Source organism: Cryptomeria japonica, unplaced genomic scaffold (genome assembly GCF_030272615.1).
Source record: "Cryptomeria japonica unplaced genomic scaffold, Sugi_1.0 HiC_scaffold_857, whole genome shotgun sequence".
Taxonomy (NCBI): domain Eukaryota; kingdom Viridiplantae; phylum Streptophyta; class Pinopsida; order Cupressales; family Cupressaceae; genus Cryptomeria; species Cryptomeria japonica.
The window spans coordinates 15,457-30,912 of NW_026729586.1; positions in this window are offsets into that span (position 1 = coordinate 15,457).

Genomic DNA, 15,456 nt, shown 5'->3' on the forward strand with positions numbered 1-15,456 from the left:
ATGAGAGAGAGAGAGAGAGAGAGAGAGAGAGACAAAAGGAGATTGGAAAAAGTAGAGGGGGAGAGGGAGAGAGAGAAAAATTGGGAAAAATAGAGGGAGAGAGAGAGAGAGAGAGAGAGAGAGAGAGAGAGAGAGAGAGAGAGAGTAGGATAAGGAGAGGGGAATGGAGGGAGATTGGGAAAAGGAGATGTGGAGAGGGAGAGAGAGGGAGATTGGAGAGAGAGGGGGAGGGAGGGAGATTGAGAAAATGAGAGGGGGGGAGGGAGAGGGAGAGGGAGGGATATGGAGAGAGAGAGGAGGGGGGGAGTAGGGGGAGAGAAGAGGGGGGGAGGGAGAGAGAATATTGGGAGAGAGGGACAAGGAGGGTAGAGATGGGGGAATTGGTAAGAGAGAGATAGAGGAAGAGAGTGGGCCAAGAGTAGGGGGAGGGCGAGAGAAAGAATGGGATTTAAGATAATGAGACGAGAGGGGGGCGGGTGAGAAAGAGAGAGAAGGGGGAGAGGGTGAGAATAGGATAGGATAATGAGAGAGAGAGAGAGAGAGAGAGAGACTCAACAAAGAGAGAAGTGTGAGGAAGAGAGAGATGAGATAGAACTCAAGGAGGATAATTAGGGATCAGAATAGACAGAGACGATGATGGGGGAAGGAATATGAGAGAGAGGAAAAGAAGAGAGACATGCATGTATACAAACATATATATATGTGTGTGTGTGTGTGTGTGTGTATAATTATAGATATGCATATATACATACATAAACACATATTATATATGTTTGTCTATGCATATGTATAGTAAATGCTAGGTTTACAAGCATACATTATTATGTCTTCATAACCTGTACGGGTTATGTAGAACTGTGAATAGTACTTTTTTTTTAAAAACCCGTGCAGGTTATGGAGAATTATGAATAGTAATTTTTGTTTTTCAAAACGTGTGTGGGTTTTCACATGGTAAGAGGGTTGGAAAATGACCCTAAGGCTTGCAAGCCCATTCCCCCCCCCCCCCTTTTTGTCCCTTTACATGTTTTTTCATCTTCCAACATGATTTCATGATTTCGTCATCATCAAGTTTACAAATGATCAATTGGGTATCTCTAAAATTACTACCATAATCTCACACGTCTTCTCAGTTTTCTGACCATTTAAATTTTTCTAGTTTTGGACAACATTAGCATAGCAAACTTTAATTTTCTTTACTAGTGCCTTGACAGTCCTCACAGACAAATGTCTACCATTTTTTTAATAACTTTTGATTTACTTGACCAAATTCAAAATAAATTACATATTATTGTTTTACACTACATTCTACACACTTTAAAAATAATAAGTTTGCATTTTTCGATTATTTTGATGCAAGTTATGCCCAACACACAAACAAGTACCAAATTTTCAGGATGCGGTCACTTCAAAAAATCATCTAAAAAAAATACTCAACGGAAAATTACAAGAAAATACACAACTTCTAGATCTCACTCTTACCTATCATCCTTCCAAAATGTTTTGCAAAATACTAAATCTAACTATATATTTTCTGCAGTGCATGAAAACAACTATGTTATGTTTTTTCTGAAAAAATCAGGAACATTTTTTCATGCACGAGAGGTTTGACCCTCTTCATCTTATCCAATTTATTTTTAAAATAGTAGTTTAGAAACTAGATTCGGAGCACTACAATTCTTATTATTTTCTCAACTCCTAGTTTTTAGTGCATGACCTTCAAATATCTCTTTAAAGTTCAGGTTTACTTGTTTTCAGGAAAAAAATTAAAGTGGCCACTTATACCCCCCTTTTTGTTCACCATCTTGGTGCACTTACCCGTGAGAGAGGTGTTTGGAATGTGTGAATAATGTATTAATCGATCAGAAGAAGAGAACAAGTATGAGAGATGTTAGGTTCTTAACTGGAACTATAACCAAGCATTGAGGATGCTATTTCTTAGTTCATAATATTCCAGAAGTGATCTGAATTTGTTTTTAAGGAAATGAACCTTCCCAGGGTTGTTTTCCTTTGTTGTTTTTGTGTAGTGAGCTCTAGGAAGTGTTCCTGAATGCATGTGCATTCCCCTTTGTAACATTTCATAGACTTCTAACAGGGTATCATCATATTGTGGGTGGGTTCCCACCATGGTTTTTCCCTTGATTGGGGTTTTCCACATCAAAATCCTTGGTGTTATATGTGTTCATGCTATGTTGTTGAATTATTATTTCACTATTAATTATCAGATCTAATATTATTGTAATTTGTTGTAAGTTCTGGTAATAACTGATTCAACCCCCCCTCTCAGTTTTTTTCCTTATTTTCATCAAACCATTAATTACAAACCCCTGTAAATCATTTGTAAACATAATGGTTTTCATCTTATTTTCCTAGATATCATAATTTGTCCATGAAATGATAGTGGTTGTTGTGAACTCTTACTATCTCTTCAACCATGTCTATAACTCAAATATCTAAACACAAATGTTAGTATTTAAACTCCTAAAAACAAAACGCAAATGATAGATATTATTGCTTTGTTTCCCAATCAACTAGAAATACATATAAAATAAAACCCAAAACAAATGGAGCTAGAGATAAACAATATTTCTATTCTATTAAATCATAAAATAAATATTTACCAATAGATTCAAACTCAAAATACTATATTTCATACAAACTAATTTAGTTGCAGTGAACTAGAGCTACACCCAACAACACACAATCTAGAGTTTCTCATAACTTCTTACCCTGCTTGGGTGGAGCTTCACATTGACTTAGATTTTGTTTGGATCTTTCTATTTCTCACAGCACACTTCTTCACAACCATAGTTGTTGTTTTATATTCCTCTTTCTCGAAACTATTATTCAAAATATTCTCTCCCGTAAACCCAAACTAACTATCCATTGCAACATTCTTACTATTTGTCTCTTGTTGTCCACTTCTAATTTCAACTCAAAATTCAAATTTCAAACTTACCTAGGAGAATTAAACTCATTTCCAAAATACATCAAGAGCAAGAGGGATCAAGATCCTAAAAAATCAACAAGTTTCTCATGATAGGTAGGTGGCTAATATGAGGCTTAGGAGCAATCAATTTTCCAACAATTTGATGACTCCTTTTTTTGGGTATTTTACCAAATATAGAAACTTTGTAATAAATGTCATTGTTATAAAAAAACAAATGACAATCAAGTTTGAGATAGAATAACCATCGTCGTAGCTTTCTAATCCTATCCTATATGTTGCATAGAAAATATGATTACAGAGAAAAATACATACTTGAAAATCGCACTAACTCTCGGTCTCTACATGTAAATCCTCTCACCAAATTATTCTCCATCTCAGGAGTGGTGAATTTATCATAAACTACACCCAAAAGGAAAATAAATTGAAATGCTTCCTATGATCCACCAACTCTTCCACTAGACCTTTTAATACATTTAACTATCTTCAAGCATCAAATTTATTCTAAATTGGTTTTTGTTTACATGGAATATTCCATTGGGTTGTGATTGTAAGAAAACCTCTCAGCATAGCTATTTTGGTTTTCTTATTATATGTGGTGTCATAATTTGTAACTCGTTGCAATTTTACACTCCTTTTTGGGCCTTTTCTTTAGTGTGTCCTATGTTATGTCATTTTCAAGCCTATATAGGCCCTATCACATCCTACTGTAGTCAAATACTCAAGCTAAGGCTTGATTTGATATCACAAACTCCAACATTCCTTGCTACCTTTTAAATGATCATTTTTTATGGGTCTAGGGTGTCTAAATGGATCTAGGGAACCTAAATGATTTTATGGAACCTATTTAGGTCACTTGTAAGGTCATTACAATCTAGCCACAATGACCAACCAAAAATCCTCAAATTTTCAGCCCATGGTAGTTCAGATTTCCCATTTGCAATTTTGGTCTTGAATTTCGTATATGACCATTGGAAGTCCACCTAAAAGTGAAAATACCTTAAGAACCCTAGATATAAGGGCATCATCTCTAGTTCATTTTAACATCTAGCAAATTCATTCTTAAGCAGTCCTAATTCCTACAAGAGCATATTTGAGTACAAAGAGTATCAAGCTACAACAAGTTGTCTTCAAGTATATGTTCTTGATTGATTTTCTTATGATTTATTATGTTATTATATCAAAACTTGGAGGACTTATCCAAAGAAAATTGCATCACCAATCAAAGGTATAATCATTTCAATTCAACATTTCCATTCAAGCATTTCATTTCAGATTTAGCCTCTCCTCTACCAAGGGTAAGCTCTCTTTTCCTAATCGCCATTGTTTTACTAGTGGAGGTTAACTCCTACTTGTGGTCCAAATGAGGTAAGCCCCTATACAACCCAACACAATTGTATCTCTCTTTTGTGTGTGGGATTCAAATCTAGCAAGGTTGGATTACATATTCATGAACTTCTAGAAACTAAGACAAAAAAATCTAGACTTTGAAGAAGCAGAAAAATATGGTCACTAGCAACTAGCCATAGTGACTGACACTTTTTCTAACAAAATTAGGGAGGTAATTTGTGTGACATCCTAATCCAGAATTTGTTTACCAAATTTACAATAGAAACATCTATGTCAGTGATGCCTAGCCACATTGATCGGCACTTTCAGACTCAAATTACAAACACAACTTCCTTTCTAAATCCTATATCCAAATTTGTCTTTAGACTTTGCATATATATTTTTAGCTTATTATTCATATTGATTATTGTCAAATTTACGTCGTTATATCTAGTTGTTGCATTTTCTCATTCCATCTTATCCAATCATAGAAAAACTCAAAAGAGAATAACTCAATCATTGTGCCCAACTCTCCTAAGGGTTTGAAGTTGGGCCTATTCATTATTCTCTAATTGATGTTGATGTGAATGGTCTTGATTCCTAGTTTGCATGTTTAAACTAGCAAATCCTATTTCCACTACATTACATTATCATAAATTCACCTTTCTCTAAAAGATTAACAAGTAGAACGTTTATAAAGATGGAAAGATTAAAATTTTTATCTTTAGATAGTAATGGTTTAAGTTTTCATTTTTTTCATGATTTAAAAATTAAAAAAAATAATTTATAAAATTTATGATTTATTTTTTATTAATGTAAGTTGGGTTTTTTTATAGGGTTCATTTTTTGTTACAAAAGAACAACATAAGAGTAGTTAAACCAAATAAAACAGAACAACAATTAAGTTGTTGAAAACATAAAGGTACTAAAAGATCTAGTTTAGACAATGTTAGATCCAACCTTATTCAACCTCACACACTTAAGCCTAGTGTTGATTGTGAGATAGACTTGGAAAAACCTTTATTCTACCTTTGAATTTAATTGTCCATGAAATGTTGTCTTCAAAATAGACCTAAGAGAATAGGGGATTCCCCACAGAGGACCAATATGTGGCCTCTACATAATCAAAAGAGTGATTTAGAGATGTTTATTGACAAAAACCCATATTAAAATAGGGTTGTGAGGAACCATATATGTCATCTGGGTCATTTCCAGACCCATATATCCATTAGATACCCCTTAAATAGCCTTAAACACCTCTAATATGCCTAAATAAGCTATAAAAGAGTAAAATATTATAGAATAAAAGTCAAAATCATGGGAATAAGATAATTAAGAGTTATTATGAAAGGATGTAATGGAAAGGTGTTATGAAAAGGAATTAAGAGGCTATATAAAGAGGGAAACATGGGATATAAGTGTGGAATAGAGTGCAAACATGTGTAGAATAAATGGGTTAAATATATATGTGAGAATAAGTATGAAATGTGTGTGTGTGTGTGAATCATAATCGATGGATAATAAGACATGTGTAAAACATTAGAGTATATGAATACATGATGTTATGGATGTATATATTTGAATAAATGTAATCTATTTTGATTTGGTTTATACTTATTATATATATAGTTTCTCCTTCTTATTTCATCATACCAAGGTAGACTACATATAACAAAATATTAAACTTTACATTTTGTTTAAGGTTTTTTTGTCAATATAGGTTTTGTTGTGGGACCTTGGTTGTTGTTGCCTAAGAAGGGAGCTTATAGTAGAGAAGAAGTTGTTGAAAGTTTGAGAAGCAAAAAAAATTGAATTCTTTTAAAATTAAATATGTATCAACGGGGAATATTCAACAATTAAAATGAGTGTTTAGGGTGTGTAAAAGATTTTTTCAAAGAAAATCGATGAAAGTTGAAAGGTCTAACTCAAAATTTAGAGCAAGGATAAAGGAGTTAGAAATGGAGAAATCTGAATTATGATGTGAAAATAAAAACCTTGAACAAGAATTGAAGGAAGTTAAATTAGACAATGAAGAACTCCAAAAAATTCAAATTTTCTTATAAAGTTGTCTAACAAGACAATAGAAGATGTGAAAAGGAAAGAAGTTTAGAGAAGGATGTTGTAGTAAAATTGCAAGAAGAAATTAATTGATTGGATCAATTGCTTGTAACATGGCAAAAGGAAAACCAATACCTAAAGTCTAAGTATATGCTATACATAATGCCTCATGTGATACAAATGATTTGTAATTGATGAATCATTTAATCAATGCCTAAAGTCCAAGCTTACACTATGTAGTGTCTCTACGTTATTGTATACAAAAGATGGCTTCACAACCATTATGCATTAATTTGAAGAATATGCATATATAAGACTTTACAAATTACCCTAGAACTAAATGTTGACATTTGAATTCAACAAAAAAAATTGTATGCATTTAAAATGCTCAAACAAATAAGAAAAATTCTTCCTTGGATCAAGGGAGCATTTAAGAATAAGAAAAATATATTCCAAACCACTCAAGAAAGCAACTTGTAAACTTGCTCCTCCTTAAATGATCTTTACCTGAGCCATTAAATACATGAGTAACAATTTACGTATTGTAGACAACTAAAATTGTCATGTCTAATTAAATAAATATTTATTTATTTAATTAATTCATTTATCCTCTTCTAGCCTTATTTCTCATTTAAATAAATACATTTATTTATTTAAATTACCCTTTTCTTAAATTAAATAAATATCTTATTTATTTAATTGATCCCACTTCCTCTATTAACTAAATGAATCTTTATTTATTTAATTAATTCATTAGCCTTTTCTACCCATGACACATGTCATTCATCTCTTAATTCATACACTACCTACCCCCTTTCATTATTTTATTATTTTCTTTACCTACCCTCTAATCATAACAGGCCTCTTTTACACCTCTCAATCTTATCCCTCCATTTCTTATAGTGTCTTCTATATAAGGAGATGCTTCCTTCATTATCAAACCCTGCCTAACTACTTGATCAATTGACTACGCTTTTGAACTTTCATATGCGATCCTACTTGCAACCACATTTCCGTTCTTTGTTGAGCTCTTGTGCACATATAAAATCTGAGAGCAAATATATCAACCAAGATCAATGGAGATAGGAAGAATGGAGATTCAAACCCTATTGGACATGTGATGGTATAATCTTTGTGATTTCATTTGATTTGCATTGTCTTAGGTAATCTTCATATGTTATGGTGGATCTTTGTTGTTGTTAGGCTAGGGTTTTGTGGTTGAATTCATTTAGTCTTTCAACATTGTTGTTTCCACTTTTCACTGTATACATTTTGGCACGCCCGGTGGGACCCTTGTCCCTTTTGCATTTAACATCCTTGTTGCAGATTTTGTGCTTTGAAGTTGCAGATCTAACATTTTCGATAGCATTTTGATATTTTCGCGTCTGCGTACTTTCGGATCGTGTTTTTGGTTTTCTGTCACGTCTGCATCCTTGACATTATTTTATTTTTTTTGCAGATTCTGGAAATCGCGTCTGTGGGGTTTTCAAGTGCGTCTATGTCTAGAAGTCGTGTCTACGTTCTGGAGCCACATCTGTGTCTCATCTAAGCCCATCTGTGTCCAAAATTTGCTTTTGATTTTGTGGTAACCACGTCTGTGTGCACTTGTTTCATTTTGGGTTTCATTGATTCAGTTTTTAGTCATTTGGATTTTCAAATCTAGTTTATTTTGAGCTAACATTTTCAGATCTAGCTAACAGAATTGGTGCAGCTTGTCTTGAAAGAAAAATCATTTTGTTGAAGGCCCCTATTTTTCACAGTCTTTTGGATCTAAAATTTACCTAACTTGTGTGCTTACAGGAAGGGGTGATCATTTGAAACAATCTAAACTACTAAAAAATCTTTGTTGTAGGACCTTGGCAGGGGTTTTTGATTTTATTGTGTGCCATGTTTTCATAGACTAACAAACACCTCAATTGGTGCACTAAAATTGAATCATTGTCTTTTGTGTCTTGAGCAATAGGATCTTTTTGTTTAATCTTTAGAGGGCCTGTCTCCCTGTGTGGTCATTAGGACTACTAGTGAGGAGAGAACGACCCAAGTGGTAGCAAAAGAAAAGCCATCTTCTTCCAAACCACTATAAATAATTGTATTCATGGTGAAAGCTATGAATAATGTGTGTTGATTAGTTCATACCGACACTATGTCTCCCCATAAATCCGTTTGATCAAATTTATTTGATCATTTGTAGGGCGTAACCCCTACCGGCTGGGAGCCTTCTGTATATACAGAGCTGAAAGTGCCACATGTGTGGCCACATGAGCGAATGCCCTTACTAGCACCTTTTTGTTTTAGAAGCCAAAATCCTTCTAGTTGTTGGGGCAGGAGGTCGGACCTCTGGTAGTGGCCCACACACATATGGTTCTTAGTAGAGATACAAAGTTCGCCACGAGGATTTTTCGTGGGGACTAATGCTTCGTTGCCCCAAGAAGTGAGTGCTGAGGGTGGAGCCAATGGGATCAAGCATCTAAGTATCCGCTCTGAATAGCATAGCCTCAAGGGAAACTCCATGTGGGATCAACAACTATTGTCTTGGCCAGCCATAAGAATTGTGCTTGACTTATTTTGAACAATCAAACATTCAAGACCAAACATCAAAACATTGTGTCTTTTGTGTCTTCAAGTGTATGAAAAACAATTTTACATCAAACAACACACTTGCAAACATTGAGTCTTCATCAACCTTGTGTCCTCTTGTCATGAAAAAAAAAAGTCAAACATTCAGATTTGGTCACAACAAAGCAACTTCACAGATTGGAAAAAATTGCACAAATTTTGCAGCAATGCGTCTGTGTCTGACAGAACCACATCTATGTCATATAACCGCATCTGTGAAGGGCAAAAACGTGTCTATGTTTTTGAGTAACTTTGCAATTACAACATCTCAAAAATGCATCTGTGTCTGTCAGAACCGTGTCTTTGTCATTTAAGCGTGTCTGTGAAATATACAGGCACGTCTGTGTTCAGGATTGAAAACTTTCATAATTTAGCAAACAAGAACAGTCAATTTTGGACTTATTGAGCTTCCTAGGTTATCTCTTCAAGTTTTCATCTAGCATTCAACCTGTCTTTGGGTCTCACAAAATCCATTATTGCTTTACACCTTACATTACATTCACATTTGTCTAAACTTGAGTCAAAAGGTTACTTGCTTGTCCTCATCATACTTTGTCAACACACTACATACAACAACATTTTGCTAAGTGGTCCCTCATCAAGGTCTATCACCTTTGGGTCTCATTTGGTCTTACTTAGAGTCAAGTTCAACTTACCTCATCAAGAGAAACTATCATCTCTTTGGAAGCCACACCTACTCTACTACATACATACTTGGTCTTACACTTTGGGCATTGCAAGTAAACTTCAGATTCATTTACATTCCATCCAACTCTTGGTCTTCCATACTCTTTCCATTTTCATCTAGTCTCAAACATCTTGGTCAAAACCTAGTTCATGGTTGAAACTCGTTTCCAAAAATCTAGGAGAGAAGCTAAAGAGGCTCAAGAGTCCATAAACATGAGTTCTTATGAGTATGACAATGATATCTTTTTCAATTCTAATCATACTACATTACCTGACATGGATGCCTATAGAAACATTCCAAATGTTGACCACATGGACACTACAAACAACAATGATACACACAATGACAATATGGATAAAATTTTAGTACATTCAGAAGAGGTGGAAGACACCATTATGGATCCCCATTTCAATCGATTGGTTGAGGAAATAATGAGGAGAGATAGACAATATTTCTTACAAGTGATGGCACAAAGTGGAGCCAAGATCCCTCATGATTTTGATATGTCTCAAATAATGGAAACTCGACCTTTGCAACAAACTCACTCCAACATGGATCAAAGGAGGCCTAATAGTGGAGGCAATAGAGGACCACATCTTGTGCCTGAATCACCATCATCTTTGTTTCAAAAACTAAAGGTCCCATACACAAATGGTCAAGCATATGATACTCATCTTCACAGACCATTATGGAAGTCTTATGCAGAAAAATACACTCAAGCACAAGCTAATGCTAAAGACCTACCACCAAAGCAATTGGATATTCAAAGGCATGCTCAAAATTTGGACACAAGGAAACCTCGCATCAAATTTGGGGGCAACACAATAGAACATGACATGCCTGTAGAGTATGGTATACATGGACAAAGCAGATATTCCATTCCTCAACATGACTCTATACCAAGTGGTCCATATACACAACATCATTATAGACCTCCTCCATATGAACATGTGTATGATCAATATCATCCATATATGCAACATGCTCCTCCTCCACACATTGGTTCAGGCATGGGGTATGGTCCAAGAAGTCAGTCTCCACCTAAGAACAATTTGGAACAGCAAATCAAGGACTTACAAAAGAAAATGGAGGACATAAATACACCGAAGCCAACTTACACAATGAGAGACATATGTCCTTATCCATTTTACAAGAGCATTCCAATGCCTCCTTTTTCTACACACTTTGTGATGCCCAAGTTTGATAAGTATAGAGGAAAAGGGGATCCTAAGGCACACATAAGAAAGTTTTTCACAGCTTGCATTGATGTAGCAGCAGAAGAGACATATTTGATGAGAATATTCCCACAAAGCTTAGGTGATCAAGCTATGGAATGGTTCTCCGAACTTCCACCTAGTATTAAGTCATGGGGTGACTTAGCAGAGGCATTTATTCAACATTTCTCCTTCAACATGGAGACAGACATATCAGTCACTACTTTGTGTAACGCCAAGCAAAAAGATGGAGAGTCTTTTTAATCATTTTTACAAAGATGGAGGAATTTAGCCAGTAGATGCTCTTGTGAAATTCCACATAAACAAATGGTAGAGATGTTCACCCAGAATGTTAACAAAGACATTGGTTATGACCTAAGAAAAGCTTGTTTGTCCAGTTTCAAGGAAAAAGGCTTAGCAACAAAGACGGTCCTAATTGAACAAGGAGTCATTAAGATATTCAAGGAAAACAAAGATGACTTTAAAGGAAAAGATAAGCCAAGATTTTGGAACAAAAACAAGAACACAATCAATGATGATGTTGTTGATGCCAATACAGTATGACCCAAAATCATTTTTTCTAGATCAAGCTCTACAAACAATCAAGTGAATACTCTCCAGATCACAAAGGAAGTACACTCCATTGGGAGAACCACTTGAGTTAGTTTTCAAAAAGCTAGTGGCAAACAAAATCATAACAATTCCAGATTTGCCTCCATATGAACCAAAGGTTAAACCAAATTGGTGGAATGACGATGAATATTGTGAATTTCATAAAAGCAAAGGACACAAGATAGGAAATTGCCATCGACTGAAGAACATCATACAAGATCTTATTGATAGAGGTGACATTGAGATTGAGGGACACTCATCCAATCAAGAACATGAGATGTTTAAGGAACCATTCCCAAAACATGACAAGGGAAAAGTTGCAGCCATAGATGACCAGACCAACTATACTAGAGTATCTTATAACTATGATTCAACTATTAATCACATCTCGATGGACAATTATGTCTCTACCATTATCATCAAGGACAAAATGCTTGAGAATTCTACCCAAAGACCCAAAATTGTCCTGAAAGGCATTGGATCTTCTTCCGAACCTACCTCTGAATGTCATGTTACAAACCGTCGAGGTAAATTCACTTTGCAAGGTGTGAACAACCAAAAACATCGCTTCCTCATCAACCAAGCCTAAGTATGACCTTGTAGAACAGTTAGGGAAGACACCCGCACTCATCTCCATCCTTGAGCTCTTACGCATATCCCCCGCACATAAAGCTATTCTTGACAAAATATTGAGAGACATAGCTGTCCCTACTAATCTGAATGTGGACCAGTTTCAAGCCATGGTGGGATACATTTCCGTTCCACACTCCCTTACATTCACAGAAGTTGATGACGCCTTCATAAGTCAACCACATAATGCACCATTACACATTGAAGCCTTCATACACAAACATCGAATAAAATGAGTCCTGATAGATGGAGGAGCAGGTCTGAACATTTGTACATTGAGCACTATTAAACAATTGGGATATTTTGATAAAGTTGTGAATTCTACAAACAAAATTACCATCAAGGCATATGATGATGAAGAGCGTTCATCCAAAGGCACAGTCACCTTACCTCTCAGAGTTGGGCTAGTTACAAAGGATGTGGTTTGTCAAGTCCTAGACCTAGATGTCACATATAATATATTACTAGGACATCCTTGGATTCATGAAATGAGGGCAGTCCCATCTACATATCACTAATGCATCAAGTTTCCTCACAATGGAGTTGAAATAATAGTTAATGGAGATTTTAATCCATTCATATACTGCAATAACTTGAGACTGAAAACTGAAACGATCATCCCAAGTAATAGGGAAGTTGTTCCTTCTTCTGCATACATTGATCCTGAGTCATTAAAACCTTCAACATCAAAACAAGGTGAGCTTAAAGGGAAATTCCAGGACAAGGGCATGGGTGAATACACTTTGAATCAAACCATGTACTTACAACAAGTCATGAATTCACCAAAAGAATATGGACGGCCACATCCTACTAAGCAAGTATCTATCATTACACTTAAATGGGATCCTACAATCTTCCAAAAATGGGGAGAAGTGGAAGAAGTAGACTTATACAAAATACTTTACAGAAACCCTGAAAATGATAAACAAGATCATATCAGCATACAATGTGAAAAGTATGGTAAAGGGTTCAAGATTCTGCAAAAAATTGGGTATGATGGAAAAAGTCCTCTAGGATTAAGAAAAGAAGGCATCATTGAACCTTTACAACCTGAATTGACATTCAAAAAGGAACGCATCAAAGAAATTGGTTTCATGACTTCCAAGGTTCATACTCAAAAGATAGAAGAAGCATTACAAATCAAAGCTGCCAAAATTCAACAAGAGAACCGCTATTTCACAGACTCCAATGAATGGGAATGGGGTTCAGACAAATCCTCCAGTGACTACGAGCTCACCGAGACATTCAGAGAGCCAAATGAACCCACGGAAGAAGAGGAATTTTATAAAAAATTCAGAGTTGGTCAAGAAACAACCCCGGAGGATCCCATACAGTCCTTGCCTCTAAGTCCTAGGTTGAAATCACATAGAATGAGAACACCTGTCCCAGAATGTGCTATAGTGATGATAATTTGGATTCGTTCACAATCAAGACTGATGAGGAGAGTGCCAACGATGACCTCGATAACTACCTCGACATACCTGAATATAATTGCATCTTCACTCTTAACCCCGCTAACTTCGAAGACATCAAAGGCCTTCCCCTTGTTCACCACCAACTCATTGACTGGGACCATGAAGGACCTGCATAGTTTGACACATTCCAAAATGATGAAGCTTTTATTGACTATCTTGGCATACGAGATGATCTTCCCCTTGGGGACCATAAGGTAGGATACACTATAGAACTCAATAGTGTGGCATATTTTGGTGAGAGTGTCAGACCTTCCAGTCGCAAAAATATAAAATTAAAAACAAATCAAGGGTCTTATGGCGAAAACCACATTGTGGCACTGTTTGACCCCAAAAATGTAAAAAGAAAGGACGTATCTGAGGGCGAAAACCTTTTTGAGGCACCCGAAGATGGAAGGCTCGACATTCTCCCAGCATCATATGAAGAAAAGTCATCCATGTTGGTAGAGGAGACTATCAAAACAAATATTGGCATCGAAGAAGTTCCACACAACATATTCCTGGCTCAATCTTTGATAGAGTCAGAAAGGTCTAAATTCATAAGTTTCTTCATAGAACAACAAATCAACTTTGCATGGTCATATGCTGATATGCCTGGATTGGATCCAGATTTGGTAATGCATCATTTGATAGTTAAATCGGGGGCAAAACCAGTGAAACAGAAATTGAGAAAGATGCATCCACAAGTCGCATTATTAGTCAAAGCAGAGCTTGAGAAATTATTGGATGTCAGATTCATACGCCCAATTGATTATCCTAAATGGATCTCCAACTTAGTGCCTATTAGTAAACCAGATCATAGTATTAGAATATGTACAGATTTTAGAGACATCAACAAAGCTTGTCCTAAGGATGATTTTCCATTACCAAATATTGACTTGATTATCGATCTCACAACAAGTCATGCGATGTTATCCTTGATGGGTGGATTCTTTGGTTACAATCAAATAAAAATTGCATCTGAGGATCAGCACAAAATAGCATTTACTTGTCCTTGGGGAACCTTTTGCTAGAATGTCATGCCCTTTGGCTAAAAAATGCAGGCGCTACATATCAAAGAGCCATGACTACTATCTTTCATGATCTCATGCACGTGATTGTGGAAGATTATATTGATGACATCTTGGGCAAATCAATAGATGAAGATACACATTTGGACATACTTTCAATCGTCTTTGATTGGTTGTAAAAATATAAAGTCAGATTAAACCCCAAGAAATGTGTCTTTGGAGTAACCTTCGGGAAACTCCTGGGATTCATTGTCTCAAAAAGAGGAATCGAAGTTGGTCCAGCAAAAGTCAAGGCCATCCTAGAGATGCAACCACCAAGAAATATCAGTCAACTTCGATCTTTGCAAGGGAGACTCCAGTCCATACGAAGATTCATAGCACAACTTGCAAACAAATGTAATCCTTTTCAGCACTTGCTACACAAAACATCAAATTCAAATGGGATGATAATTGTCAACGAGCTTTCTAGACACTCAAAGATTATCTTCTAAATCCGCCAGTTTTGATGCCACCAATTCCAGATCAGCCTTTATTACTATACATATCAGCTACTTCAACAGCACTGGGGGCACTCTTAGCACAACAAGTTGCTGAGGGCAAAGAAAAGGCAGTATACTATATCAGTCGCACATTGGTGGGATATGAGCTAAACTACACACCATTTGAGTGTGCATGTTGCACTGTGGTCTTTGCTTCGCAGAAATTATGACATTACATGATGACTCATAAGACTAAGTTGGTTGCAAGGATCGATCCATTGAAATACCTTCTTAATAAAGCAACACTTATTGGGCGACTAGCCAAATGGGTGATGCTCCTGAGTGAATTCGACATTGAGTATGTGGACAGAAAAGCAATAAAAGGACAAGCCATCACAGATCAG